This window comes from Caretta caretta, chromosome 3 (genome assembly GCF_965140235.1).
Source record: "Caretta caretta isolate rCarCar2 chromosome 3, rCarCar1.hap1, whole genome shotgun sequence".
NCBI classification, from domain to species: domain Eukaryota; kingdom Metazoa; phylum Chordata; order Testudines; family Cheloniidae; genus Caretta; species Caretta caretta.
The window spans coordinates 207,199,845-207,227,823 of record NC_134208.1 but is presented as its reverse complement, the minus strand read 5'-3'; the positions used below and the strand labels follow the sequence as shown (position 1 = coordinate 207,227,823).

Sequence of the window (27,979 nt, the reverse complement as noted above, 5' to 3'; positions counted from 1 at the left end):
GCACAAGCACCATTGAGCTCTCCTTGCCCTGCTCCACTCAGACCCAGGGAGACGGTGGCTTGAACTTGAAGGAGGCAGAGTGTCCGCGCTTTGTGCGACATTCTGAGGCCATGCCACAAAGTTGGCTGGAGATGGTAACAGGGTTATTAGGACAGGTGAGACAATTGATCTCCGTTCTGGAAAAGAAATCACCTGCATGATCCAGGTGTGCAAGCAGGAAGCTGCTCAGACAGGCCTCTCACTGGCACAAAGCATGTTGCATGTGGCGAGGGTCCAAGTGGCAAAATACCAAAACACATGAAGAAGAAGATGGTGCTGGTGACATGTGTGGGTCCTAGATTCAGAAATACCATGGCTGCTTTCCTGCCTTAGTGAGGGAGACCTACAGGGCCAGGTCCTCAGCTGATGTAAATTGGCCTAGGTCCTTTTGCCGTAGCCTACAATCACTGGTGATGCCCTAAAAATTAATGATACTTTGGATTGATCATGAACTTGGGCCAAATTCTTTGCTGGTGTAACTCTGGTACAGTTTCATTGACTTCAATAGCGTGGGGTTAGTTTACCCAACTGAGAATCTGGCCTATAAAGGAAAATTTTCAAAGGGACCTGCTTAAAATGCCCTTACCCTGTGCATCAGAGCCAGGAAAACTCATTTGCTTGTATTGTCCCAAAGAGCAAACACAAAAGGGGCATGAGCTAGCTGATAATTTTCTGGTCATTATTCATCTCTAGAATGATGAGCTTCCCTCTTATCCCTAGAAGTGCTCCCTCTGGAATAGATTTAGGTCCCGTTTGTTGAGCAATAAGGATTAATGTATGCCCCTACTGTCTTGTTCTCTCTGTTCTGTGGATAAATAGTCCCTTGGCTGTTAGAACTTTGAGTCTGGTTCCTTAGATGAGAACGAAATTCACCTTTTTAACCTAACTTTTAAAGAGCTGTAAACACAAAGGGCCATATTGGGACCAAGAAGATGATCTGCTTTCAGGAGTTCATGATCAATCCAAAGTACCATTCAACTTCCCAGAATCGCCAGAAAGGCTGTGCAATTTCACAGTTTACCAGCAGATGGCACTCTTTCCTTTCCTCTGCAGATCTAAATTCTCTCTGGATTTGCAAATTGGACTCTGGTTTGTCATTGAAACAAGTGTAGAACAAATCCATTAGATTTAAGGGATTCTTAGATAAATTGTACACAGGGAAGCAGCTCTTAAACATTTGTAAAGGACTGTGTTTTTTATTTAAAGCAATAACGTGGATTCGCCCTACCGCACACTCCTTCCTCTCTGTTCTCAAATAAACTAGAGAAAATTAGAGGGCCTGTTTTATCTGTTTGCTATCTGGGGTAGGATTAGAGTCCTCCTGAGCTCCTCTAAGCTTTGAATCAACAGTGTTTTATTGGTTCATATCCCTGAAGGCTGGCTACAAACGAGCTAAGTAAGACATCAACCCATCCTCTTCTGGAAATGCTCTGTGTGTCCGCTCCGTTGGAAAGCACGGACACTGGAATACTCAGTTATACCTTAGAGCAGGGGAGGCCACCCTGACCCTGAGAAGGAGCCAGAATTTACCAGTGTGCATTGCCAAAGGAACACGTCAGCAGCCCCCCATCAGCCCCCACCTCCGCCCCCAGTGTCTCCCACCCGCCAGCAGCACCGCGGATCAGCGCCTAACCCTCCATCCCTGCGCTTCCCGCCCCCCACGATCAGCTGTTTTGTGGTGTGCAGGAGGCTCGGGGGGGGTGGGGAGGAGCAAGGGCGTGGCAGACTCAGGGGAAGGGGTGGGGGCCTTAGGGGAAGGGGTGGAGTGGGGGCAGGGCCTGGGGCAGAGCCCGGGGTTGAGCAGTGAGCACCCCCTGGCACATTGGAAAGTCGGCACCTGTACCTCCAGCCCTGGAGTCGGTGCCGGTACAAGGAGTCACCTATTAACTTCTGAAGAGCCGCATGGGGCTCCGGAGCCACAGGTTGGCCCCCCCTGCCTTAAAGCCAGCTCACTTCTTTCACGCTGGGGGGCAGGAGGGAATAAAACTCAGCTGCATTTTAAATGATCCAATCCACTCTGCCAGGCCAAACTTAACTCAATAAGGAGCTGCAATTGTTCATTTGCTCACCTACTAACACAGGGGAAACTTTCATGACTTTCTGCAAATACAGGAGCCTCACGGCTTGTCTATATAGGAAAGCGTTACCCGTTATACTGGTCTAGCTTACACCGGTATAATTAAACCACGCTAGTTATACTAGTCTAAAGCCCCACGTGGGCCTCTTATTGCAGCCTGCTGCTGTTCAAAAGCCACTTCTTTTCTAGGCTGAGGCTGCATCTACCTGTCCTATAGTGGCACCGCTGTTGCTGAGGTAGCCCTTGAGCGCCGTAGAGACATTTACCACAGTGACAGGAGAGGGACTCCCCTCGCTGCAGTTAATCCCCCTCCCCAAGAGGCGGTAGCTAAGTTGAAGAGTTCTTCTGTAGACCTGGCGCTGTCTACATGGGCCTTAGGTTGGCTTAACTCTGTCGCTCAGCAGGGTGGATTTTTCACACCCCTGAGTGACGTAACGGGGTCCACCTAATTTTCGAGTGTAGACCAGCCCTAAGCATGTCCACATAGCCAGCTGGTGCTTTCAAGTCACACCTTATCTTTCACCAGTATAACTTCCCCATCGGTACCTTGCTCTGTGAAATCTGTTGGGGGCCCTAGCATACCATTAAATAGATCAGGCTAGATGCTGTCTGAATGACCCTGGGTGTCCATGTGTAAGATCTCTTTTCTTAGCACGGGATGCTTCCAGGTCCCAAGCACCTTCATCTCCCCCCACTGAAGGCAAAAGGAGTGCAGGGTACCAGTACCTCACAGGATCAGGATCTTCGGTTCTAACACAGGCAGAGCTCTTGTTGAGTTCAGTGGGAATTTTGCTTGTGTCAGGACTGTTATTATTTAGTATTCGTGTTGCCTTAGGCCCAGATCCTCAAAGGTCTTTAGGCTCCTAACTTCCTTGAATTTCAGTGGAGGTTAGGAACCCAAATACCTAGGAGGATATGGGCCTTAGTGCCTAGACCGGAGGCCCGGGGCCCTATTGTGCTAGGCCCTGTACATACACAGGGTGAGAGATGGTTCCTGCCCCCAAAGAATTTAGGCCCAGATCCTCAAAGGTATTTCAGCTTTCAACTCCCACCTTTGAAGATCTGGGTCTTAGTGTCTCAACAGAAGCACAGAGAGGGGAAGACCCAGGTCCATAAAGGTATTTATGCCTTTGAAGATCTGGGCTGAAGTGATTCAGTCAAGGTCACTGAGCCACTAATAGAACCCAGGTGTCCTAAGTTCCAATGCAGTGCTCTAGCCACTAAATCATCCTGCCTCCCTGCCTCGGGATGCTGAAGTTAGAACGAACCGTGTCCTCCACTGGAAGAACACAAAGCACTGATTTGTTACCGACAGTATCTTACGGTTTTCAGATCGTGTGGATTGTCTCAAACTCGACCCTGCAAGTCGCTCCTTTGTGGCAGATCCCTGTGTCCTTGGGGAATCCCATTCCCTTGGCTGGATCACAGGGTCTGGTCCTTGGCTTGGCGTTCGGTTCTGAATGACATAAAAGGAGCAAATGACTTGTCCATTTTCCTTCTCCAAATAACAGATGAAAGGCCTGGTCCAAGGGTAAGAAAGTCAGGGAGCAAAGATTCTGAAAGTGAAAAGGAAAGCATCAACTCTCTGGTGTTCAGGCAGTCGTTCCATAGCATACTGTAGTCCTATCACTTAACAGGGAGAAGATTTGAGGAAATGGGATGCAAGAAGAAAGAATGGAGGTGTAGGGAGGCTTGCACTGATATCAATGGGAGCAAGATTCGGCACTCAAAGTGTGCCATGGGGCACCACAAGGTGTGGGAAAGAGGAATGCAGAGAAAAAATGATGTTTTATGGTAGATCTTCACCACCTGAGTTGAGCTAGGACGTAAGCATAAGGGGTTAGGTTCTGAGGTTTTGATGTCTTAAAGCCACCTTAACCAGCTCCCTGGGGATTGCACTTGCATGGGACTATCCTCCTCTGACATGTAGCTGGTGGAGCTGGCTTCCTGTTGGCTTTCTCACTGGGTTCGGTAAAGCAGAGAGGCATGTATCATGTCTATCTTTTTGGACTGCAAGCTCTCTGGGGAAGTGACTTTCCTTTCCTTTGGGCCACATCCTTAGCTGGTGTAAACAGGCATAGCTCCATTGGTTTACATGAGCTGAGGAGTTGACCTATTGATTGTACTCTGTAGGGACTGAGCACATTTCAGGTGCTAAGCAATTACTATGCCTGACCTATCCATGAAATGTAGATTGACCTAGCTACGATGAATGCCACAGTTAAGCTGACCTAGCCCTCGGCGTAGATGCAGCAAGGTCAAAGGAACTTGGCCATCAACTTGGCCACCTCTCCTCAAGGCAGTGGAGTTCTGACATTGATGGAAAAATCCCTTCTGTCGATGTAGGAATCATGTACCCTGTGGGCATTAGAGCCGCAGGGGTGCGTCCCCAAAGCTGTGCCATGGTAGTGCGTGTAATGTAGACTTACCCTAATAACGGTAATGTCTGGTCTGCACAGAGAGAGGGAATTCTCTGGCCTAGAACATACCCTAGTGTCAGGCTCAGCAGAGGTAACTGTGGTGGATTCAGTGGGTCCCATTCCAACCTCATTTACACATGGTCATGCCCCAGTGAAGGCAATGGAAACTGTGTGGAATTAGGTCCTGAGTCTTTTTCCTGCCTCCTCCCACAGCATTTCTTTCTGGAGAAGGCATCAACTATTCACTTGTCACATAGTCATGAAGCATCTCTGTAGTTAGACCCTATGTGCCTCACTTAACCAGTGCTCCTCCGGTGGAAGAGCGTGGTGATCACATTTAATCAAAGCCTGTCCCCTTGATTTGGCTTAAAATAACTGGCAGGCAGGTTTCTTTTGCACCAGAAACACCAGACTCCTTAGCAGGCATGTCTGCAGGTGACCCAGATGTGGGCGGTCTAGCCTAGTGGTCAGAGCTGGCATCAGGAACCGAGGACTAGGGTCAGAGCTGTTGTCAGTAGCTAGAAGCTGGAGCCAAAGGTCAAGCCAGGGGTCAGGAGCTAGATACCAGAACTGAGGTCAAGCTGCAGCTGGGAGGTGAGAAGTCAGAGCCAAGGGTCAATCCAGAGGACAGGAACTGGAGTGAGCGGGGCGCAGTTCAAGGCAGGGGCAGCAGGAACAAGATAATGCAGGAGCAGCCACAGTGGTGAGCATGAGCACTGAGCAGCCTGCGAGCTGCTGCTGATGGCTTAAGAGCTGGCCTGCTGGCCCCTCCAGCCAATCGGGCAGCCTGCTGTCGGCCAGCTGTGCTGATGAGGCTGCCCTGGAGACTGGCTTTGCTGCAGGCCCCGATTCCTGCCAGTTCTCAGGTTAGGTCTCAGCTGTAAAGAGTCAGAATGGCTAATGTGACGCTGACCACGACTTCGCAACTCCGCATTGACCAGGACAAGTCACGTTCAGCAGGGTGTTCGCTAACCATGGTTCAAATCTGACCTTGGCAGGCTTTCACCATGGTCCTGCTATCATCCTGTTACACGCCACCCAGTGCTCTCTTGCTTTGCTTCTGCAAAAAGCCTGCCAAACATGTCTTTTTATACCACTGGGCAAGAACAGCATATGCCCAAAGTCCAAGCTGTCCCTGAGTTATTTTCCTCAGCCTGAGCTTGCTTTCAGTCCCCTGCACTGAGAGCTCTCTCTCGTGGATGGAACAGGGTCATGGACTCTCTTGGCGAAGGTCTCCTGCAGGTAGATCACTTTTTAGATGGAGAAGAGACAGTGGTTTTTAAAAATACTAGCTCAGTGACTGGGAAGAGGGAATGGCCCAAATTTGCAGCTCTGATCTAATGCCTGGCCAATCTCCAGTGTCACTGGCCTCTCTCTGTGAAGGGATCAGATTCTGGATCTGAAGCACCCTTGTCCCTGGCCTGCCTGGTGAAGCAGCAGCATGTTGTAAGAAGGGGCGTTTCCACATGGATCTGGAGCATATGTATCTTTGAAGATGACTCCTCTCGTTCCAGGCCTTTTCCCAGCTTACCTAGCTGTGCGTCCCCACCTAGTGTTCCCTCACTGATAATATTACAGCCAGATGGAGACTATGTCTGAAGCAAACGCCACAGAAGTCTGACCCATCCCTCACCTGTGTGAGTGCCAGACCATCCCCACAATCTGCCAGCGAGGAAGTGATAAACCAGCATGTTTGCTTTTCTCTCTCTTTGTTTGAACAGCAGGGAGGTTTGGCCACAGGTCCCCCTCTCTTACTGCATGTCCTCCAAAGTTTCCAAGCAAAGAAACAGGGAGGTTTATTTTAACTATTTTTGTGCTTGGCTCTTTTGGATCTCCTTTTATTCCCAAAATGTCAGTGAACAAAAGACTCTTAAATAATTTTTAAAAAAATCATATTGCAAACAAGATGTTTACTGAAGATTATCTGTAATTATACAGTAAAACCAAAGGCACAAGCAAGAAAAAAAAACCACCACTCCAAATCAATAAATAAAATCAGACCAGGAGCTGTGCATTTCATGCTGTATAGGGCCAGATCTTCAACGGGTGTAAATTAGCATAGCACGATAGACGACAACGGAGCTATGCTGCTTTACACAGGCTGGGGATTTGGCCCATCTTCAATGCAGGAGAAGAAATCCGATATTCTTAAGAAAACCCCACCTGCTTCACACTGCAAATAGTGTTATGGAGCAATTTGGGAAAGGAGACAGGGAAAAATAGAGGAATAGAAAGGGGAAAAAGAGGCAAGGAACAGAAGGAAAGAATTGATGCCTGAGACGCTCACTCAACCATGGGCAAAAGTTGAACAAATAGCCTCAGTTTTGTATGTGTGACTGCTAGGAGGTCATGCCTAATCTTCTCCCACCTACGCTTTCCCCACCTCCAGGTCGCACGGCTGCAACTCACCCCCTGGGGAGGTAGGCAACGGACACTTGGAAAATCCCCCTTGTGCAACACACTGTATCCACCTAGCAAGCAAGAAACACAAGGAGAAAACAGCTTGCCCGTGCTCTGCTCCTACTACCCATCACTGGATCCAAAGTAAAGTCACAGTCTTAGCCCATGGTCCAGGTCCACCACGGCAGCCCCACGTGTCCACATGCCACATGCCACTGTGGGATCTGGACCCTAGACCAGGGCAACTAAAAATACTGCAGTGAAAATGCAAGGCAAAGAGCTCCCTAGTTCATAAAGGGCCAAGCTCTCATTTGCACGAAGGCCCAGATCCCAAAGGCATTGAGCAAAGCAGTGGCAGTGAGATGGCTAAATACCTTTGAAGATCCAGGCCTCGGATTAAATTCCATTGCTCTGGGAATGAACTACCGGCCTCATTGGAAGTTTTGTAATTGACTCCCAGGGAGCCAGAATTTCACTCTACCAATGAAAAGAGGCCTCAAAGTGAGGGTGGGAGTGTATATACTGTACTTGTACATTAAGGCCCTTTTACACTGCCAGAGAGGTGGAAAGAACCCTTATTGTAGATGAAAATCAGGTCCAAAATGTATATAAAATCCGGTCTAGTTTTTTTTTTCCCTCCTGTTACTTTTTTTTAATTGTTCAAACACACTCCTGTGACACAATAAACCCATCTGGAGTATAACGTCAATTGAACCTTGACAGCCGCTCATATGGAGCACAGTATAAACGTTCAGATGCTGGTGCTGAATGTGTCTCATTAAATAGAATAGTGAGTTTAACTTCACATTAAATAACCTCTTCTGGTCTGTGCATATAAGAAATCCAGTGCAGTTGTTTCCTCAATAAGATGTTCTTACTTAGTTTTTCTATTACTGTTATCAGAGAGGATCAAAACAGACAGATGCATTTACTGTTTTCCATCAAAAGATAATAAAAGGAAACAGTTTATAAAATCAGATTATATGAAAAATTGCCTAATGATTATAATTTCTAAACCCATTGCTGAATAATGATGCATTCAAGAGTTGTCATCGTATGATGAAAGAAACCTAATATGAAAGATTTTCCCTATGAAGAATGACTACAGATGAATTGCACAGAGATACAATCCTCCGATAAAGAACAATAAGAGCCTCTAGAACACTTAATAATAGACTACTCAGGATGAATTGAGTATTGCAATAAAAGCCCATAAATTAAAAAGTTTCAAAATGATTTCTGATAAAAGAAATGCCAAGGTGAAATAAAAAAAAAATCCTTGAAATCAACAGATATGCTTGCAAAAGTATGCTAAGTGATAGAAAATACACGTTATAAATCCAAATAATTGATTTAAAAAAGCATACTATCACATCATAGACACTGAAAGCTTTTGCCTGGCAAATCTTTTATATAATTCAAATGACAGTATCTTCAGGCATGTGTTGAATACTTATGAAAATACCTTTCGTGTGGCTATCGGCTATCTGTGTACATTTATTCGGCTCTTGAACAAACAGGGCCAACTCCTGATCCTGTGGCTCTCTGGAGGTGGAGCCTGGTCACGGCTCAGCAGGTTAGCCAGGCTCCAAGAGATAAGAAAATCCTGGAGTGACATGCCCCCTGGGCAATCCTCCCCAGAGGCAGAGTCTAAAGTTTCTTCAAGACTAGTCCAAATTCTTCACGGCCTTATGTGGAGATAGTCCCTCTCCTGATGTCCCTGAGTGAGGGTGGAGCAGCCTAGGCTACTGGACAGTTGGGGACAGCAAGTGAAGACCAACAAGCCAATAGCAGCACAGCTGGTAGCTCCAAAGGTGCCCGTTGTCCTGAACACCCGTACCCCTCACCAGAAAAGGGAATGTAGGGGGACAACAGCAGTGTCTTCCAGGACCTCTCACCCCTGGCACGTTTACTTTGAGGGCTTGCACTGAGCCCTGGACTCCACCTCTCCCCTCTGAATGGATGTGCCTTCAGGGGGCCCCAAAAGATTCATTTACAAATGGGTTCTATTGCCTTCTGCAGAATTGCTCTCCAACTGAGTAACCTTTTAATATGCTGCCAGGTCGGGGCTCAGAGTCCCTTGTGCAATGGATTTGGATTGAGTTTGAATGGCAAGTGGCAACATCATGCCTAAACACTCCAGGTCTGGCTCCGGAGGTATCCGTCATGGGGCGACATCACCGTGTGCATGACATGCGGGTAAAGCAGGCTGACCTTCTCATTCTAAGTGATACTGATGGCCACGTTCTTATTTATTACTTTCTGTTACTTTTCCTAGCTGGGGATATTAAAGATGTTGGGTGAAATCCAGTAAGCCTCCACAGTAGCTTGAATCGCCAGCCTGGGAGGAGGCTGGATGGGACCTATGCTGCCCTGAAAGGATGAATACAATGTCCATCCCAGCCAGACCTGCCATTTTGTCAGCTGTGCTGGCTTCAGGCATCTCACGGGCTGGTAGCTTGTGATACTGTGCCCCTGCCCCAGGTAGGCTTTCCAGTGCTGGAGGTCAACGGTTGGGTCCTAGGAGGAGTCAATCAGGCCTGTAGATCTTGTTAAATTTGGCTCATAACAATAATGTCTGTGAACTCACTGATTCTCCACCATGGAAAGCCCCTGGGCAACAGCATCTCACCATTCATTCAAAAGCCATGTGTGACAAGCCTCATCAGGTATGTCTACACTGCAGCTGGGAGAGTCTCCCCCAGCCCAGATAGACAGACTCACACTAGCTTTGCTCCAGCTACCGTACTAAAAATAGCAGTGTGGACATTGCGGCATGGGCAGTGGCTTTGGCTAGCCACTCGAGCTTGGACCTGGGGCAGGGCCTTGGACTCAGACTGCTAGCCTCAGCCACCACCCATGTCACCATGTCCACACTGCTATTTTTAGCGTGCTAGCTCGAATGAAGCTAGCACAAGTCTGTCTACCTTAGCTGGGAGGTTTGCTCCCAGCTGCAGTGTAGACAAACCCATAGTAAAAAGAAAAGGAGGACTAGTGGCACCTTAGAGACTAACCAATTTATTTGAGCATAAGCTTCCGTGAGCTACAGCTCACTTCATCGGATGCATTCACGAAAGCTTACGCTCAAATAAATTGGTCAGTCTCCAAGGTGCCACTAGTACTCCTGTTCTTTTTGTGAATACAGACTAACACGGCTGCTACTCTGAAACCCATAGTAGTCACACCAGAGGTAACCCTTTGAGATCAGCTGAGGAGTTCATGCTCCAGAATCTGGTTCCTCGCCCAGTGCAGAAAACACTGCTAGCAACAGAAGAGGAAAAAACCATACCGATTATTTATATAACAGTAGTAGTTGGAGGCCCCAACGGTTCTAGACCCTGAGCAAACACAAGCTAAGGCCATGTCTATGTTACAAAATTAAGCCAACCTAATTTATACTGGCATGCAGCCATGAAGTAATTACATTGCTCATCCTTGTGTTTGGCTGCTCACCAGCAGTGCGCTTGTATCAATGGTGCTGTCAGTGTGGGGCATTGTGGGATGGCTCCTGAAAGCCAGCAACAATCGACGTAAGCCACACAGTGTCTACACTGACAGCGCCTCGGCCTAATTACATCGCCCTTGACTCTACTCACTCATGCTAGTGGAGGAGGAGTTATTAAGTCGGTGGAGTGAGGCAGTTATTTTGGCAGGAGTGAAATTTAAGTGTAGACATTGCCGTAGCTAGGTTGACATAAGCTGCCTTATGTCGGCCAAACACTGCAGTGTAGATCAGATCTAAGAAACAGTCCCAGCTCCAAAGAGTTTACGATCTAAGTAGATGTAAGGTGGAGGAAGGGAATGTTCTTATCCCCGTTTCACAGATGGGGAAATAAGGCACAGGGAAAGATTAAGTGACTTGTGCAAGGTCATACAGGGAGTTAGTAGCAGAGCTTAGGCTTGTACCCACCTCTCCTGAGTGCCAGGTTTTAACCACAAGACTACCCGCCTTCTGCTGCTTCAGCTTTGGCTATTACGTTTTCCAGAAGGTAGGTAAAAGAAGTTTTTAAGTAGTCAAATTGGGATGAAATGCAGATCACTGCACTTAAAGGAGCTGGTTTTGCCCAGCGCTGAGCAGGGAACTGAAATGATTTATTATAAGCTGTAACAATATATTATTCATATTAGAGGCATGTGAAAGGCCTTTGATATGTATCTGAAAATGCTTCGAACCCATAAAAGAGATAAATTTTGTATGAATAGTGGCGCAGAGAGTACAGATGAAACTCTCCAACACATCCTCGTATCACCTAATAAAATGTAGGGCTACTGTGCTTACATAATCCATGCATTAATTTCACTAAAAAGAGAAATTCATTAACATATCTGCATATGATGATAGTCCATCCAACCCAGGCTTTTGAGGCATAGTATTACGCTTTAATTTTCTCTTGATGCATACTGCAGCCTGGATTTATTTGAATCTGGATCCCCTAACTCCCTCACGGGATTGCCCACAGACTTAAAGACCACCCTTTTTTGACCTAAAATACTCTTGCTCCTCAATGAAAAGCTTGCAATGCTGCAATTTTCAGTTTGCTTCATTCCCATTCTTTCAGCTGGCATTTAGCACCAGTCTTTCTTCCACAACCAGCCAGGGCTCCAGGAAGTCGGAGGTTCTTCTGTTTGCTCAAACAAACACATTTAGATTTTCACATTAGAGGCCTGCAGACATTTCTTCCTCCTTTGCTTCTGAATTTTTGCTAGCCCTTAACAGGAAGCTCAATAGACGAAAAGAAGCCGGGCTATAAAACAATAGCACATACAGCGGGGAGGTCTTCAGTTGTTATAAATCTGTGATATTCCACTGACTTCAGTGAGGCTACACTGATTTACTCCATGCCAGGATCTGGCCACGTGAGGTTCAAGTCATTCTGAAATTAGGCAAAACAAGTTCACCAATTCCTGATTAACAACAAAGCCCCAAATTCTATGGCGTATAATGGGTTATTGAGTGAACAACAGGATTTGCCAAGCACTCCTCTTGTTCTGCACCACACTGAATTGTTACTTCCTGGATAGGTCTCCTGCTAATGGTTTTGTTTGCTGTAATAGAGAGACATCCGAGTGCTCAGTACAACTGCATACAAAACAATAACGATAAAGTCTCCCACTGAAGGGCAGCAATTAAAGCATTCATTATTAATTGCACTAATTAACCTCAGACACAAACCAGCTGTAAAGCAGCCACAGCACAACTGGTGAAAACCAGTCCCCTTTCATATTGAACTAGACTGCCACAGGCAGAGCTCACAAATGGTGACACTGGGCGCCTTGCCTGACAAGGGACTGCCCCATGTACGGGCTCGGCTCCTGGGGCGTACGACGGCTGCTTCGCCTGGTACCACTGGCAGATTGTGGCCTCTGAAGCCAGCCTGGAGAGGATTGCCTTAGTGTAAGGGAATCCTCCTAGGGACAGAGATATGGCATAGTTCCTACATCACCCCCTTCCCTGCTGCCACCTTAGGAGCACGGGCAGGTCTTCCCTATACCCAATCAAACCCCAGCTGCTTATCAACCTCTTTGGGCCATTGGTAGAAGGTGTAATCTAGAGCAGCCTCCAGGCTGGTAAACAGTGTAATTTATAGCCTTCAGGCTGCTCTAAATTATCCTGGAGATCAGTCCATCACATATCCATCCTGGGTTCAGGGGAGCACACAGCTGACCTTGACATCCCCATCCCAAACTCTGCTGCACATTCTTTGGCTATTGCCGAGATCTGGGCCATGATCTACCCACCAGGAGACTGTTTCCATGGACTGTCTTCCGTAACAACGTTGGCGCTGCCTAGTTATTAGGTCACCTCTGGAAAGCACCAAGCTGGTAAACCAAGTGCCAGCTCTGGCTAAGGCCGTAGGCGCTAGGTAAGAACTGATAAACTCATAGCTGGAAACCAAACCAGCTCATCTGTATGGTAGTTTTGTTCAAAATAGGTATTAGTCTGATAAAAATGTAATTAGTGTTTAGATTCTGTGAATTGCTTGTAAGTTGTTGCCATGCATTGACCTTACTTGTAACGGCTGCATTCTGTGCTATAAGGCAATATGCACGTTTTGCTGTATAACTTTGAAAAAGTTTGCTCTGAAATTGTGAACCCAGGCATGGGAATTGTCCCTTCCCCCACTGGCCATCTGGCAGGACTATCAAAAATTAAGTGGGCCGTCCTAAAACAAAAGCTTTGTTATTTGCCGCATCCACCCTTGGAGAAGCATGTGCAGAAGGCCTCATCCCATCAGTATTTGGATGTTGGAAGAGGGAAATAAAAATAGTTGACATGAAGATTTTTCATCTCTTTGCTGTTTGAACTCTCACAGGGCAAGAAATTCTAAACCGATGCAGAGATCCCCAGGGATTACCCCTGGGTCTTCCCTGAAAGACATTTTGAATTGACAGATTACTACATCTCTGTCATCTTTATGAATCATACATGGTAACTCATTTGTTTGTATATGTTTGCTTGCTTTAACTGGTAAATAACACTTTTATTTCTTTTTCCTAGTTAATAAACCTTTAAATAGTTTATTACAGGATTAGCTACAGACGCTGTGTTTGGTGGAAGATCTAGGGTACCAATTGATCTGGGGTAAGTGACTGGTCCTTTGGGACTGGAAGCAACCTGAATAGTGTATGATTTTTGGTGTAAGTAGCCATTTATCACGAAGTCCAGCTTGCCTGCATGGCAAGATAGACAGGAGAGTCCAAGGGCTCTGTGATAAGACTAGTACAGTGATTCAGGAGTTCATACTTGTTACTGGCTTGGTGAAATCTAATGATAGAACACATCATCAGTGTTGGGTGTCTGCCCTGTTTTTGACAGTCTTCCCTGAGGGAGGCACTCATGGTTGTGGGTGTGACAGGGTCGGGCCAGATGGCTATAGGAGAGTAATAGAAGGCAGATATATTAGCCCCAGGCTAAATAGGTCTCTTTTCCCTGGGCAAGGTAACAGGGAATGTTCCAGAACAATCAGGAACCTTCTGGAGACAATTAAGATGACAGGCTGATTAGAACACCTGCAGCCAATCAAGAAGCTGCTAGAATCAATTAAGGCAGGCTAATCAAGGCACCTGGGTTTAAAAAGGAGCTCACTTCAGTTTGTGGTGCAAGTGTAAGGAGCTGGGAGCAAGAGGCGCTAGGAGCTGAGAGTGAGAACGCATACTGTTGGAGGACTGAGGAGTACAAGCATTATCAGACACCAGGAGGAAGGTCCTATGGTGAGGCTAAAGAAGGTGTTGGGAGGAGGCCATGGGGAAGTAGCCCAGGGAGTTGTAGGTGTCGCACAGCTGTTCCAGGAGGCACTCTAGACAGCTGTATTCCACAGGGCCCTGGGCTGGAACCCGGAGTAGAGGGCGGGCCCGGGTTCCCCCCAAATCCTCCCAACTCCTGGTCAGACACAGGAGGAGTCGACCTGGACTGTGGGTTCAGAAAAACGGCCAAGCTGAGGGCTGCCGTGATGCTCCAAGGCGAGCAAATCCGTCAATAAGCGCAAGACCCACCAAAGTAGAACAGGTTTCAGAGTAACAGCCGTGTTAGTCTGTATTCGCAAAAAGAAAAGGAGGACTTGTGGCACCTTAGAGACTAACCAATTTATTTGAGCATGAACTTTCGTGAGCTATGCTTATGCTCAAATAAACTGGTTAGTCTCTAAGGTGCCACAAGTCCTCCTTTTCTTTTTGCAAAGTAGACCAGGAACTTTGTCACATGGGCCACTCCAGACAGCGTGACAAGCACTTTGAAAATGAGCAGTGCTGTATCCTTATTGTAATTGATGATAATGGTGATGAGGAAGGAATTGTCTATGGACCAAGACATCAGATAAGATAACAGGCCACTACCATTCCTCCCAATGCAAGAAGACACGACCTGGTTAAGGGAAGGACAATTTTAGGAAGATGAGCAAGGCTTAGCGATAGGGATCCATAAATCTGGATCGTTCTCATAAGTATCCACTCTCCTGGATGCTTATCTGTAGGGACCAATGGGGGCTGCGGGAAGTGGCTTGGGCCGAGGGAGCGGCAAACCGTAGCCAGTTGGAGCTGTGATCGGCCAAACATGGAGACCCAGCAGGTAAACAAACCAGCCTGGCCTGCCAGGGGGCTTACCCTGGTGGGCCGTGGGCCAAAGGTTGCTGATCCCTGTTTTAGAGACTGCCTCTTTTTATGTGTTTGTACAGAGCCTAGCACAGTCTTGTTAGGGGTCTCTAGCCCCTACAGTAATAATAATAATAATAATAATAATAACAACAATCAATTAATAAATCAACTGTTATCAAAATATCAGGACCGTGGCAGATTTTGTTTTTGTGGGATCTAAACCCCATTTTAAAAAATGCCCATTTGAAATTTGAAAAGAAAAAAAAATAACCAAAACTTGTGTAGGTCTTCAAAATCTGGAGTATAATATGTAAAAGATCCAGTCGATCAAATTTTAGATCTAAAGCCCTGAGTGTCTCTTTTCATGACGTGACCATGGCTTTGCATGTGAGGGTAAAACTCTGTTTTATTTGTCAATAAGATTCTGAATTAAATGAGAGGGGAAGTGTTTTCTTTTTCTTTCTCCCCTCCCCCAGAAGAATTTATTACCTCAAAGACACCTCTTTACTTAAGCACTTCTGCAATATGCTGCTACCTTTGTTGGTTTCTGAGCAACCAGCAGAGCCTAGCTAGGGAGCAATGAAGCATGGAGCAAATGGAAAGTCAACAAGAAGACGAGAGCTTCTATAACATTTTTGCTCTGAATTTTCTGCATTTTTACCTGCGCCACGGGCTATAATTCGGCTGATAAAGTACATCCGTAAAATCTGTGTCCACCAAATGCTCCTCCTTTCCCCCCCTTTGAATCCGAGTGTCCTGCCAAAAAAAATCACTTGTTCATCCATAGGAGAAAGAACTTTCTAAACACGATGGTGGCCACAGAGTGTTGTTTTCTGGCCGGTAAACAGCTCTGCCATCTCCCGTGTCTCTCAGTGCACATGATCTGCTAAGAGGTTGGCATTGGGTTTATAATGCTGATGAGTCTCATTGGAGTAATTCAGAAGAGGGGAATGTTTGAAGCTTTGTGTTAGGTGGAATTTTTGTGTTTTCTTAATTGTGGATTGTTTTAAGCATGTGTGTGGGTTAGGAGGAGGGGTTTTTGGTGGGATTTAGAAGTTATTTGTGGTGGTTTTTTCCTTCTTTGTTGGGCCCTCTTCCGGAAAAAATATAGGCACATGCTTAATGTTATGCAGTGGGTGAAAATCCTGGTTCCTTTGAAAATGATGGCAAAACACTCATTGATTGCAACAGAGCCAAGATTTCACCCAGTGATGTTCATGGTGTGAACTCAACGTGCATAAAGTTAAGCATGTTTGTGAGCCTTTGCAGGATCAGAGTCTGGGATTGTACAGGGGAAAAATATTTCCCCCTCTTTGAATATATTTTATGGTATGTTTAAGGACGGGGGCTTTAGGGCTTTTTCTCCCACGTTTTTAGTTGCTTTGTCACGTTTACATTACAGTAATAATGAATTATATTGTTCTTGAGTTATTTACATACTTTTCCTAGCCACAGCAAGCAGAGAGAGAGATGGGAGTATTGCAGATGGCTCAGGTCATGTCTACACAGGGACTCTAAGAAAACTATTCCCAATTAACAAAGGTGTGAAACTAAACTAAATTAGTTAAAGCAGATTAAACCCCTATATGGACATTCTCATTTAAAATAAAAGTGGCCTTAATTCAGTTTAGCTTAATGCACTTCAGCCAGGTCTACACTAAAACGTTAGGTCAATTTAACTACATCGCTCAGGGATGTGAAATATCCACCACCCTAAGCGACGAAGTAAGCCAACCAAACCCACGGCATAGACAGCACTAGGTTGATGGATGAATTCTTCCATCAATCTAGCTACCACCTCTCAGGGAGACGGATTAACTACTGCAATGGGAGAACCCCTCCCATCACTGTAGTGAGTGTCTACACAGAAGTGCTACAGCAACGCAGCTGCTCTGTCTTCAGTGTAAACACAGCCTTCCAAAGTGAATTATATCAGATTAGTAATGCCTGTACATTTCCCTGTGTAGACAAGTCCTCGGTGATATTTTACATGCTTCCTTTCCCAACACTCCTTAAAAATCCCAACTGTAATGCCACCAGTGCTTACCTCTTAAATCTTAGCAGATAATGTGCTGGACACAATGTGTCTGTGAGAGGCATCTTTAGGAGTGAAGGTGATGCTAATTTGCAGTTAAACTCCAGGTAGAATTCTCTCTAGGGACTCCTTGTACAGGTACATGATGTCTGGAAAAATAATACTAGTTTTTGCCAGTTTTTAAGGTCTCAAATGCATTTATTTGTTTCTTTTGTTTTCTGGAAGATGATCAGAGGCTAACATTCTACTCACTGCCACATGGTTGTGAATCTGAAGTAACTTCAATGAGATTACTCCACATTTGCTCCATTAATCAGGAGCAGACTTGAATCCTGGAGTTTTGTTTTGCACAGCTGACCAAAACAGATCCTGGCCTGAGTCCTTGTAAGTGAAGGATAGAAAAAGACGTGGAAGAAGAGTGCTTTCCAAACATATGCTTCGTTCAGTCCAACTTTGGTCAGTTTCCTTCTCCAAATCAAAAGTTATTTGAAACTGCCAGCCACAAAAGGTTCTTGTCCTGCAAAAATCTGTGTGTTTCCAAGTAACCTTTTGTAGAAAAGGAAAAAAACCAAGGTCAGATTAGATTATTATAATTGTAGTTTCCAGCTTCAAAATCCGTGAATCTATGTCTTCGTCTTTCAACAGATTTGGGGACTTGGCAGTCATTTTTGGTGCAGCTGCAGAAAAAACTCTGTTATCTGGAGTCGATTTCTCATACCATCCCAGCCAGATGAATGAAGTTTGTCTGCCTAGAGAATCTCTTAGTAAAGAATAAAAGAGAGCCCCCTTCTCACCTCTTGTGGAAAGCTGTGTTTGCTAGCCCTTTAGAGCTGGAACTGCGACCATCTGCCACAAGGTGTCGCTAGAGATTGTTGTATTTTCCCCAGGCTGCAGTATGTTGTTCAGTGGCTCTTTCTTGAGCCTTAAATCTGCTCTTAGCATCCCTCTCACCTTGCCATCAAGACACAAATGTCCCTGGGGAGGGCCCAAAGTGAGGGACACCGTTTAAACAGCCAGTCGCTTCAAGTTCAGGGGCCTGGGGCCAGCGCTTTCAGCTGCCACACATCTCTGAAGTTTCCTCACTTCCCTGCTCTCCACTGTGGCCCCCACTCGCCCCGCCTTGGCAGAAGATTTGAAGGGCCTGGTGGAGTCTTCACGAGCATCATCACTCTGTGTGAGCGCAGACGGATTCAGAAAAGGGACGCGCCCTGGGCTAGCACAGGCTGGGCCCATAGCTCTCCTGTAAAAGCAGCGAAGGCATCTTGGTCTGAAGTGCAGAAGCAGGAACTCACTTCCATCGTCTCCTCTTGCCTTGCCATTTCACCTTCCGCACATCTCTTTCCTCCTTCTTATGCCAGCTCCTTTTTCCTTCTCCTCTCCTTCTCTCTTCCCTCACTCCCCTCCTCACTTCTCTTTCTTCACCCTTCCTGTCTCCACTCCCCTTCTCCTCTGTTGGCCTCTTGACATTCTCTCTCTCCGTTCCCGCTGTCATCCCATCTCTTCTTTCCCACCACCATTGCAATCTATGGCTGTCCTTTTCTCAGAAGGGATGAGTTGACTGAGAGCTTGGGGCTATTCCTGCTTCTGCCACTGACAAGCTGCATGGCCTTGGGCAAGTCACTTCATCCCACTCCCACTCTTGTCTATTTCAAGTCTCCTTAGACCCTTGTCAAAGCAATTTGGGGCATGATACAACACCCTGGGGCCCCGGCTCAACTGAGGCCAGGAGATGCAGTTCTGATACTACTCATAAAATAAATGATAATATTACAATTTGATTTTAGAGGCAACCGGCCTTACTGATTTAGCAAACTGATCTGAACCTTCAATTCATAAAGTGGGTCATGTTTTCCAAGCTATTAACCCTGCCTCAGTTTTCCAGAGAAAAACCCTGACCTTCTAATACGAGGATATCCTGGGCTGGCCTGGCGTTTTTATTTCCGTGTCCAACAGTCTTTCAGAAGTGCCGACTTTCTGATTTCCCCAGAGGTGCTCGACCCCCACTCTGCCCCAGGCCCTGCCCCCACTCCACCCCTTCCCCTAGGCCCCACCCCTACCCCACCTCTTCCTGCCCCACTCCACCCCCATCCCGCCTCTTCCCGTCCCATTCCACCCCTCCCCAAAACGTGCCCTGCCCTCCCTCTGACTCTTCCTGTCCCCCACTCCTCCCTTTCCCCCCCGGCGCTGCCTGCCTGCTGCTGAACAGCTGATCAGTGGGACCCGCCACCAGTGGGAGGTGCTGGGGGGGAGGAGGAGAATTGGATCGGTCAGGGCCACTGGTGGGTGCTGAGCACCCACTACTGTTTCCCATGGGTGCTCCAGCCCCAAAGCACCCACGGAGTCGGTGCCTATGCCGTCGGTCATCAGGGTTTGTATTACAAGAAGAAGATCCTAGCTCTAGGCCAGAGGTATAGGCAGTGAAATGCCAGGGCTCTGCTAGATTTCTTCAATGGAGCTACAGCAGTTTCCAAGAGCGGAGGATCTGGCCCGGTATTTTTATAACAGCGTTTAATGGACTCCAGCACTGCTCAAGGGGAAAGAACTCCTTTAACCAGTAACAGGAAACCAAAACGATACAAGTCTATGAACAGGAGCCGAGATTGTAACAGGAGGAAGTACTGAAATCGTCCCTGTGCTGGAAAGGTCCACTGGCTTAGGAGGCTCTTGACAGGTTTATGTCTGTTTCTGAGAGGCTGGTTCCTGTCCATTCCTTCAACAGCCAAAGCTGTTGCCTGTCAAGGGATCTCCGCCACTCACTCACTGATCAGCTTTACTTTCCAAACCTCGGTGCTGTCACGTCTCCATTGCTCCTGTAGGGCCTGATTCTGCATCCAGCGATGTCCAGGGCAAAGCTGCTGCTGACGTCAATAGGGCAGCAGCAAAGCCTGATGATATAACAGACGGCTCGCCAGAAGTGCCCTTTGCCTTCCCCGCCTTTGCTCTCCAAAATGGAGATGCTGTGTCAAACTCCAAGCCCTCAGCATGGGCCTGATCCAAACCCCACTCAAATCAATGGGTCCATCAACTGCAGGGGAGGCAGGATCAGGCCCCACGGGCCTTCTCTCTCCGCCAACGTATTTCACAAGGTGCTACAAGGAAATAAGGCCAACGCCAAATGAGGGCCTCCTGGTGTATAATTCCTTGGGAGTATGTCTCTTTCTTTACATGAGGAGGCTCCCTTAGTTGCTAGATGGATTTGGTTTGTGACATCAGCCAGAGGTGGACTTAACACCCTGGACCGGATCGTCCCCCTTTCCGTGGCTTTTGGAGGGACAATCTCTGTGAGGAATCTCTCCCCATCAGCCCTTTGAGGGGAAAGACTTGCCTCTCCCCTCCCCACCAAGCCTGGTTGGTCCTCACTCATCCCGATGAGGCCAGGGTCATCTACACAGATTCCCTGTGCCTCCGTCAGCTGTTGCTCTCCCTGAGATCTGTTATGTTAATTTAGATGGCATATATGGGGCAAAGGTGTTAATATAACCCAGTCACTGTCCAACATCAAACAAGGGGCAGGGTGTGGTATACAGAGACCTCCGCCTGTTTAATACCATGGTTAAACATACGATTGAAAAAAACTTTTTATTAAAGATAAAGAAAAGAAGGACGAACAGTGAAAGCATTCCAAATGTAAAGTATTAAGTATTGCTTTCATCTTAACAAGGTCCCTTGTTCCTTTTCTCTTTGGCTGGAGAGAGTTTTTAGAAGGTAAACCCCACTTGTTGGACAGTCTCTTAGATGATAATAACTCTCCTTTTGGGGAAAAGAGAAGACGTTAGTTGAGATGGACTGGAGCCATTCTTGATGCTGCGGTTGCTAACGTCCAACCACATTTCATTTTAGGTGGTGTGTGGGATTCGGCTGGAGCCGGTAGGGGTGGCAAACTCATCTAGATCCTTTCTTTGGCCTGAGCTGAGCAAGACACCTTTCAGGATTAGGCCAAAGAAGAAGCGGGGTTCCTGGACATGGTGGGGGCGGCAGCCACGATGGGGAAACTCACTCCAGTAGCCTCCATCTCTTCTTCCCTCTGTTCTTTCATTTCCCCACAAACTCTCTTTCTTTAAGGTCCCCCCCGAAAATGGAGTGATATATGGAATGACCCATCCCTTCATTATTTTGTCCACCAGTTAATATCCAGCACTTCAATTCTGTTTCATTAATTTCTGGCTCCACATTATCTGTGTTTAACAAGCATAATTTCAATGTCCTTGGATTACATCAATGTGACCTTTCTGGTTTAGACTAGTCCAGTTTCTTTGGTTTTCTTGCCCCTGTTCCCATCAGCATTTTGTGATTATAGGTTAGCATGACATCTTATGAACTTCCACTCGAGTTTGATGGTTGACCTCACAATTGGGGTAAATCTGCAGGCCCAATGCTCACCACGGAGGGGTTGAGGCTGGGCTACCAAGGCCTGGTGCTGCATGACCTTTTCCAGAGCAGTAGGGTGTGTGGTGTTGCTGTCCTTAGCGTGTTAGGATATGCGGGGTGACGGCAGAGACCAAGGTCCTCCTCCATTTTGGAAGCTGGGACTGTGGGCCGCAGGGGATGGATCAGACTGTGACTCATGTTGCTGTGCTAAGTGACGATGGAATTGTTCAATACAAGCTCCCTGTGTGTCATTAGGGAGGAGCCAAGGTGAGTCCCTCCTACTCCTCCCGCCCAGTGTCCAAGCCTTACGCCAACCTGGAACCTGGACTGTGCAGAGGGGGCTTTGCTGGGCCTGGGTATGTGGGAATGGTGGGAGAACCTCCCAGTAGCATGGAAATAACTGAGCTCACCTTCCAGGTGAAAGAGAAAAGATCCATGCAGACTTCCGTACCCGAGTCAAGTGAGGGAAAATCTTGACTGAGTTTTGACTTGAGTTTTGGCTGTGGCTCTGATCCCCAAATGAATTTAAGGGCCTACCTTCCCTTGAAATCAACAGGAGTTGGGCACCTGAATATCTTGGAGAATGTGGGCCTGTGTTACCTTCCACTGTATTGGAAATGGTAGTTCAACACAGTGCTAGCAAGATCTGCTTATCAGCTGTTTTTGAGCTCGGTTGTTGCTAGCAGGAACTGGTCGAATAACTGATCTGGTGAAATTTGTAATATTTTTCCCACAAAGTGTTTTTCTAGAATTTTCTGACATTAGTCACTCAAGGAATTCACAAATACATGGGCCAAATAACGGATGCACTGAAATTGACAAAACTTTTCTGATGAAATTTTGGACAAATTATTTTTGCCAACCGTGGCCTTAGCTCCGTTTCTAGCCCAATTCCAGCTGTGAGGTGGACAGAGCTATTTATCCTAAGAAAAATAAGATGCCAAATCATGAAGAAACAGATCATAAGCATGAACCAGTTGGTCAAACTAAAGTGGCCACATGGTTGGCAAACCAAGTATTTGTTTAAACTGTAGTTATCTGTAAGTGGGATTTTCCAAGGCAACAAGTGTTGGACAAACTGCTCCCGTTGAAGGCAGAAGTAAAACACCTATTGGCATCAACAGGAGCAGAGATCAGGCAAAGTGAGTGCCTTTGAGAAATTCACATGGTGAACCTGGTTAGAATTCTGAGGGCCTCCGCTCCTAAGCTGGAACAAATCAGCATCGCTCTCATTGACTTCAATGGAATGATGCTGATTTCCACCAGATGAGGATCTGTCCCCCCGAGACTGCACTGGGATGTCAATCTAGCCCAAGGGTCTGCTCGGCTCCCACCGAAGCCAGTAAGAGACTTGCCGCTTATTTTAATGGCCCCAAGAAGTGGGCTCCCTAATCTGCCGGCTGCTTTGCAACCATGTGCAACCATTTAAACCACCTGATGAATCAAGCCTGAATGTTTCCCTGGAGTAGCCCTGACCTGCATAAATGAATATAATGGTTGCCATAGACGGCTGCCCTCTCTACTGCATATCTAAGGCTGTTGCAGAGCTCAGACGCCCAGGAGCTGAGCCACTGGAGTTACTACCCTTTCAAACCATTCTACTTCACATCCATTCTCTGTGACCTACACCATGCTGTTCTTGCATATAATGAACAGGCCGACGGTGTCACGACCTTTCATACTTTTCATCTGATGGTGAATACATGTTTGAAGGAAGCCCAAAGCCAATCAATAAACTTCTGTGTTTGCAAATGTATCATTTGTTCAGCTTCATGGAAGAGAAAACAAGACCATGTGATGACTCAAGCATGGCTCGTTTTTATTTGCCAGTAACCTGTGCTGACTGACTAAGTGTTCAAAAATCACCAGCCAGCCACTCCACCCCCTACCGCCCCCCCCCACAAATCATGAGATTGGCCTAAAAATGATGGGATTTTTAAAAGGTAATAATTTTGAGGTCTCTTTATTTGCTTTCTGGCTTTTGAGGTTCACATTTTCAAGCTTTTCTGTACAAACAGAAGGGCTAGAAATTTACTCTTTTTTTTAAATGAAAGCTGAGATTCTCGCCTAGTCACATGACTCTAGGAGCTGGGGCTTGAAGAATGCCAATTATCATGAGACTGACACTAAAACTGCAAGCGTTGGCTGCACCGAGTAAGATTTTTATGACTCTGTTGAACATGAAACTGGTTTAGATAACGAATAACTGGGATAGTGTGACTGACTCGACGTTTGCGTGAGTTTAGTTACAATGTAAATAATATAACCAGAAATGTGCTAGAAGCAAAAATGAGAACAGCTTAGGAGCTAACTTAGAACGTGAGCTCTTTGGGGCAGGGACGAGCTTTTGGTTCTCTCTTTGTACAGTCCCTGTCACCATGGTCCATGACTGGGGCCCATACGTGCTACCCACAGTACAATACAAATAACACAGAAGGGGGGTGGGGTCATTGTGACCACACAGCTGGAGTGATGCTCCTACAGCAGCTGTCCTGATTTAGTATGGGACCACTGCTCCACAGCCCATGGATCTCTGAAGCGAGTGCAAAATCCTTGGGGAAGGAGGGAGGGCTGGCGTTTGCCCCTCCTAGCCCCCTCTAATTAGTGCCACTGTTGAGAATACTCCACAGTTCACATCCCTGAAGTCCATACAGTGGCACTGTTAGGATCAGAAGGTAAGAAAAATGATAAAATAACTTAAAAATATACATATTGTTGCAGGGGGGTTGTTTCGTTTTTTTAATAGTTCTCTGAAACATTTAGTAACGATTAGCCCTAGTCAGCACTGGGACCCTTGGTGTTAGTGAGGGCTAGGCTGTTCAGTGGCCAGTGGCTGGTTTTGTTTGTCAGGGGTGGCCAGTGGCTGGTTTTTCTCCATCTCAGAGGCGGCAACCCTCCCTACAGTCCATGTGCCCAAACTTGGGTCACGTTTTTCAGAATCGACTAGTGATTTGGGGCACCCAGTTTTCCCAAGCTGGCGAGCATCCACCCTCTGAAAATCAGGCCCTCTGAAGGCATCCCAATTTGGGCACCCAAAAATTGAGGACCCCACCCCTCAAAAAAATGACAAGTCTCGTTTGAAAATCCTGGCTTAGGAGCATGGAGACAGTTGGCTGGTGTTGGGTATAAGTCGCTAGCACCAGTCCACATGGTGACAGAAGAACTAGATTCAAACAGCCTTTTAGACAGGGCTGCGAGAAGGAATCGCAGCCAAGGTGCAAACATGAACATTTCTTCAGGTTCCATGACCTCCTGAGAAGTTGTATATAAATCAACCTGCCGTACCAACAAAGATGATGTAACAACTTAGATGACAAAAACCATGTTTCGAACTCAGCTAATTCCATTTACCATCTTTCTTTCTACCTTTTATTTCAACTGCAGTTAATATGCTCCAGAGCTTGGGTCTGAGACATCTTTCTCCAGCTTTCCGGCTGCCATTCCAAGCAGCCCCATTTTCCACAGTCAACCGGTGCTCCCGTGAAGTTAAGTAAAGAAGGTTTTCAAGTGTGTGTGTGTAGTTAATAAGGTATATAATGCTATGTATACCAGTTGGAAGCTGATGTGATATGATGTCAGAGGATGTACAGCATGGATTCTAGCACTAAGTCTTGGTCTACACTGGGGGTTAGGTTGACCTAGCTAACTAAGTCAGAAGTGTGAAAATAACATCGCCCACGCCATCGCCTAGACCAGTGGTTCTCAAACTTTTTTTTTCCACGGACCACTTGAAAATTGCTGAGGGTCTCGGTGGACCACTTAATGATCTTTCCAAATGTTGTTTGTACCGTTAGCACACAACTCACATTTTAATACCAGTCGTCTTACCTTTCTAATGCGATGGATGTGCCCTCTCTCCCCTGCCATGGCAGCCCCCGAGCTGGGGCTGGGAAGGAGGGGGGTTTCTCCCCAGCCACAGCAGCCACAGAACTGAGGCATGGGAGGACGGCCATTTCTCCCTGGCAGCCGCAGCCCTGGAGCTGGGGAAAGTCACCTCCTTCTCTGGCCACTGCAGCCCTGCACATCCCAAATTCCCCCCACCCCCTCTTCTCACCCCACTGCCTCCTCCCACCTACCCCCTATACTCCCTGAGACTACCACCCCACCTTACATGTGCATCTTCTCCAGGGTCCAGGCACCTAATTAGTGGAGGCATGGCCCCACTAATTAGGTGGGTGGCCCTTCATTCTCTAGTGTGCAGCCGCCCAGGCATGCATCTTGGAGGGAGCTATCACAGTTTGAGAATCTCTGATCGAGAAAATAACACATCCCATGATGTAGATATGCCAACCTAACCCCCAGTGTAGACATAGCTATGTCGATGGAAGAATGCTTCTGTCTATGTAGCTAAAGTCGCTAAGGGAGATGGTGTCCCTACACCAACAGAAAAACGTCCACTGGTGTAGGCTGCATCTACACTACAGGATTATGCCGGCATAGCTATGCCGATATAGTCTCCATAGCGTAGACACAGCCTAGAGTTCTTGAAATGGAAGCCAATGAAATCAAGTTGGAATAGAGATGTTTGGAGAAGGGAATTTTCATCTGACAGGCAATCCGGACATTTTTACTGAAAGTCCAAACAGAAAATGTAACTACTGAAAAGTTTCATGGAACCAAATATTTCCAAAAAAGTTTGGAATCAGAAATCTTGCAGTAGAAAGGTTTCAACATTTTCTATCAAACTGAAGTGAAAATTGTCATTTTGCATTGACGTTTTGAAATCAAATGTCATTTTGGATCATGGTTTTGGTGATGGGGTGTCTACCCCATGCAGGTCCTGAAGAGGTTAATGTGGGCCTGAGAGGCCAGTTAACATACCTGATAGCAGCTGGGAGAGAGAGATCCAGCCAGGGGCTGGGTGGTGATGATAAAGCTAGGAAGTTTGCTGCAGAAAGAGGCTGTAGGGTGCGTCTGCAGTCGTTCTCTTGGGGATAGAAGAGATCGGAAGCAGTCCAGGGAAGCAGACTTTGGCGGCCAGCTCCAGGGCCCTTGGGCTGGAATGCAGAGTAGAGGGTGGGCCTGGCTTCCCCTACCAGCCACCAGGGAAGGTGAGGTGAAACCCCTTGAGGTAAGGGGTGTACAGTCCATGGAGCCCAGAGACAGAGAGGAGACTTGCTATAAGGACACTGAACTATACCTGGGTTGGACTCTCTGTTACCCCTGAAGGGGTAAACTAAAGTATAACCCGGCCAGAGGGCCAAGTTGCAGGAAGAGAGACCACTGCAGAGACCACTGGAGCAATCATCAGCAGGGAGCACCATACAGGGAGACAGACGCTACACCACGCTGGGGGGCGCGGCTGCTGTGAGTGAACCCCTTTACTGTTTTAAACTCTAAAATGAAATCCAATGACATTTTATGTCAAAATAAAAATGGTCCTGTTGTTTCAGGATGTCAATCTGAAATGAACATTGTGGTTTTGACATTTCTTGCCATAAGATGGAAATTTTTCATCAGAATTGACGTTTACTCAGGAAAAACTGCCGTTTTTCGATGAAACCGGTGGAAAACTTTCTGCACAAAAAATTTCAGCCATCTCCAAATTGGAATTCAAGTTGGGGACTGCGCAGTGGTAATCAGAATGATGTAACTTTAAGGGGTGAACCATTGCAAACCACCAAGGCTGAAAATACCTGTTGGATGTACGTGGAAAACTGGGATAATCCATTGTGGAAACACCAATGGATTTATCCATTGGGACTGTATTGGTTCCTCACAAACATAAATTTGCTTCAGATAATGCAGTTCCCAAGATGACCTGTGAACTTCCAGACATGGGCATGAAGAGGAAGTTTATTCTTTGTTTTGAAACCAGGACGAGACCCCTTGGACAAATGCAGCATGCAATTCTAGCCCCAGATAGGCACCATGTGTGGGATATTCCTGGAATGCAGGTCTACAGGTCACTCCTCCAGTCAGCTGCCTATGGCCTGGTCTACATACAAAAGTTGTACCACTTGAACCCTAACTCCCCTGAGAAGGAGCCAGCTACCCCCTCAGCCCCAGGCTGGTAAAGAGGCAGGAAGGAAGTGCCAAGGGGGGAGAGAGAGGGGAGTAGGGCTAGGTGAGCCCAGTTACACGGAGGCCTCTCAAAGGAGGGAGACCTCTGTCCCCCTCTGGTCCTGAAGAGAGGGCCAAAAAGCACGGTGGTGCTGTAAGGAGATGTTTGCTCAGAGACTGTTGTGGAAACAGTCAGGGAACGGAAAATAAAAGGGTTCTGTGATGGCACAACCATGGGAGTCTGTGCAGTACCTGTGGGATGAAAGGCAGGAGAGAAGCCAGGCCCCAATACGCCCCCTCATATCAATGCAGTTAGACCAGTATAAAAGTGCTTATACCCATATAACTTATTCCCATGCGGAAGGGGAATAAGCGGTCCTGGGATAAGGCACCTTGACACAATATAACAGTGTCCGCAGGAGGAGTTGTACCAGTCCATACAAAACTCACTCTCCGAACTGAAATTGTTATATACTGGGACAAAAACGGTGCACAGACCAGACCGATGTTCATGAAAGGGCAAGAATTTGCTGAAACTTGTGCTGC

General features: G+C 46.8%; 1 long non-coding RNA gene across 2 annotated transcripts in view; it reads left to right on the top strand.

Annotated features, from left to right (window-relative positions):
• The window catches only part of LOC142071666 (uncharacterized), a 75,129-nt gene that overhangs the window by 42,885 nt on the left and 4,265 nt on the right, over positions 1–27,979 (top strand). For both annotated transcript variants that reach the window (XR_012667893.1, XR_012667892.1), the window contains one exon: positions 24,815–24,959. This is a non-coding gene — a long non-coding RNA (uncharacterized LOC142071666). The remainder of the gene's footprint in view (positions 1–24,814; positions 24,960–27,979) is intronic.